This window comes from Bison bison, unplaced genomic scaffold (assembly GCF_000754665.1).
Source record: "Bison bison bison isolate TAMUID 2011002044 unplaced genomic scaffold, Bison_UMD1.0 scf7180017864092, whole genome shotgun sequence".
In the NCBI taxonomy this organism is placed as follows: domain Eukaryota; kingdom Metazoa; phylum Chordata; class Mammalia; order Artiodactyla; family Bovidae; genus Bison; species Bison bison.
The window spans coordinates 3,230,857-3,234,315 of record NW_011494664.1 but is presented as its reverse complement, the minus strand read 5'-3'; the positions used below and the strand labels follow the sequence as shown (position 1 = coordinate 3,234,315).

The following is a 3,459-nucleotide window of genomic DNA, read 5'->3' as shown; positions in this document are numbered from 1 at the left end:
AGATTCTTCCTTCTCTCTGCAGAGCCACTCTCAAGACTGGTCAGGAAGTGTGTCTCAACCCCGCCGCTCCCATGGTTAAGAAAATCATCGATAAGATGCTAAACAAGTGAGTTGTGGTTTTTATTCATCGTGTGACTAGAGTCATTCTGCCTGCTGAAAATTATATCAGAGAAACCTAGGATTTAGCTGAAGGAATGAAAAACCACTATTTCAGAATTAAATTTGCCATTAAGGTCATTAATCTGCTCTGATGCCAGAAGAACATTGCCAATGCTTTCCATCATGGCCCTTGACTCTCCCCATTCAAATGAATGTGGGTTAAACTGCTTTCCTTAAAATTCTCACTGCTGTTGGACAGTTCAGTTCAGTCGCTCAGTGGTGTCCAACTCTTTGCAACCCTATGGACTGCAGCACTCCAGGCCTCCCTGTCCATCACCAACTCCCGGAGTTTACCCAAACTCATGTCTATTGAGTCCGTGATGCCATCCAACCATCTCATCCTTTGTTATCCCCTTCTTCTGGCTTCAGTCTTTCCCAGCATCAGAGTCTTTTCAAATGAGTCAGCTCTTCCCATCAGGTGGCTGAAGTATTGGAGTGTCAGCTTCAGCATCAAATAGAATTGGCTATTTGTAGCCAATAATACAGTGAGTACTGCAGGCCCCACCTCCATTCCTAAATAAGAGTGTCAGAGAGCCTAGAGGCATCTGCCACACAGTATAGCAGGTGGCAGGCAGTAACCACTTGATGCCAGGCTGGGAAGACTGGACTCAGAAATCTCTGGAACCCAGGGAGAGGGAAAGGAGAAGAGTGCTGTTTCAGTCTTCTGGAGCAGCTACTAAGGAAAACCTTTTTTTCCTGCAGGGCCAGCTCTAACTGACCAGGTGGAAAACAGAAGCTCTTGGATGGCTGTTCCAGAAGTAGACCCTGCCCCTACAGAAATCAAAGAGGGAAAAGAGGAATCACCAGCTCCTAAGGCCACCTGGATCAGGCTTAATATGTTTGAACATCTCTTAGGAGGGTTCTTCCACTTATTTACTTATTTATTTATTTATGTGTTGCTTGGGTTTCAAAGATTCTATGTTAATATTTACATGTGACATGATTAAGGATGTGATCAAATCTACTTGCACATCCTGTCATTATTGGTATTATTTATTTTATGAGAAAAAAAGTTTATTTAGTCCTGATTCTTACTGAGTTTGAAATAGAAGGTTTGCAAATGTTTGCCAGTCATGAAATTAATATTTCTGAGGAGCCCACATTATGCCAGCCCTTGTGGCAGAAGCTGGAGGATCGAAACAGATAGTGAACTCATTGTCTGGTGGGGGGATACATGTTTTTGTGAATGTTTTTGTAAATGCATTTGTTTGTAAATGTTTAAAAGAATGTTAGTTATTTATTGAAATGATTTCACAGTATGTTGTCAGCATTTCTCATGTTGAAACTTTAAGAGCTACAATGTTCTAAATACCCTTTGGACATTTTATGTCTTTCTTGTAAGGCACAATGCCTTGTTTCATGTTAATTATGCAGTGCTTTTCTATGTCTGAGAAAAGAGAAATCTAAATATTTATTGATGTTTTTACAAAGAACATGAAAATAAAATATTTCAAACTAAACACTGTTTATTTCATTTTTTTCTGAGGAAAACCATTCTACCTTTACTGGATAAATCTGATGATTTACATCAACATTTCTTAGCTTCTTTTTCTCCTCTTGGACATTCATTTGCTACACAGATAAATCAAACTATCAGTTCAGTTCAGTTCAGTTCAGTCGCTCAGTCCTGTCTGACTCTTTGCGACCCCATGAATTGTAGCACGCCAAGCCTCCCTGTCCATTACCAACTCCCGGAGTTCACTCAAACTCACAGCCATTGAGTCCATGATGCCATCCAGCCATTTCATCCTCTGTCGTCCCCTTTTCCTCTTGCCCCCAATCCCTCCCAGCATCAGAGTCTTTTCCAATGAGTCAACTCTTCACATGAGGTGGCCAAAGTACTGGAGTTTCAGCTTTAGCATCATTCCTTCCAAAGAAATCCCAGGGCTGATCTTCTTCAGAATGGACTGGTTGGATCTCCTTGCAGTCCGAGGGACTCTCAAAGCACTCAGCTTTCTTCACAGTCCAAAGCTCACATCCATACTTGACTACTGGAAAAACCAAACTATAAGTTATACTTAATTTCATCTGCTGATAGCTGTCACCCTCCTTGGCTCTCACCAACCCAAGAATGTGCTTTTCCAAACTGTGCACTGGCCCTTTCCCCTTAGTGTGAGAGTCACTATAATATTATGAGAGCAATAATAATATATTGCTGTTTTTTGTAAGGACCTTCTTGTACCTTGCTACTCAAGTATACCTCTTTAAAAATTTCTTTTTTTTTTTTTAATTCTTGTAGCTATCTTTAAAAAAAAATGTTATCTGTTCTTTATTTTTTTTTTTAAATAACTATTTATTTATTTGGCTGTCCTGGATCTTAGTTTCAGCATGCAGGATCTTCTGTCTTCACTGAGGCATGTGGGCTCTAGTTCCCTGACCAGGGACGGAACCCTGGTCCCCTTCACTTGGAGTGTGGAGTCTTAGCCACTGGACCACCAAGGAAGTTTCTCTTGTAGCTGTCTTAACAATAACCCTCATTTCATTGCTTTGGCTAAAGGATTTTTCAAACAACTATTAACAATTTAGTGAAACTGGCAGTGAAATGATAATAAAGAGGATTTTTTTTTCTTCAGGACTCAAAGTACTTTGTGTCATCAATAGAAGCACAAAAAGTGAGTGGCTGATAATATAGAAAAGATCTAATTGACATTTGGGTTCAGTTTTCTAACTTTCATAAGTAACTATCTCTGAGTTTGGGTTTCCTTGGTGGCTCATATGGTAAAGAATCTCACCAAAGAGTTTAAGGTTATCCCAACCCCTTACATCAGTTTATCAAATGCAGTAAAATGGTTTTAAGATTTGAATGTGTTAGTTACCACCCTTCAGCATGTTTTCCTTTCCTTATATTAGAGTAGGATCTCTAGTCAGTCAAAAGAACAGGTTTTTATGTCAGTTTATCTCCATTTAGCTATCTCTATGCCTCTAGAGCTTCCCCAGTGGCTCAGTGGTAAAGAATTCACCTGCCAATGCAAGAGACAGAAGAGATGTGGGTTCAATCCCTGGGTTGAAGATCCCCTGGAGTAAGAAATGGCAACCAGCTCCAGTATTCTTGCCTGGAGAAGCCCATGGACAGAGGAGGCCTGGCAGGCTACAGTCCATGGGGTCGCAATGAGTCCCACATGACTAAGCACAGCACACACACACAGGTAGCAAGAAACAACCTCTGTGAGGTTAGTTTCACACTTACAAAAGCTAAAAAAGTGATCATCTCTTCATAATTCCAATGTATTGATTATGAGATGAGAAGAAATAAACTGTGAACTACAGAATAAATTAAAGCCAGTTGTTTAGATGCTCCCT

General features: G+C 40.3%; 1 long non-coding RNA gene across 1 annotated transcript; it reads left to right on the top strand.

The window, feature by feature from the left end:
* The first annotated feature begins 15 nt into the window (after positions 1–15).
* On the top strand, positions 16–1,619 carry LOC104987315. Its single transcript, XR_825115.1, has 2 exons — positions 16–106; positions 862–1,619. It is a non-coding gene; the product is annotated as an uncharacterized LOC104987315 (long non-coding RNA).
* The last annotated feature ends 1,840 nt before the right edge of the window (positions 1,620–3,459 follow it).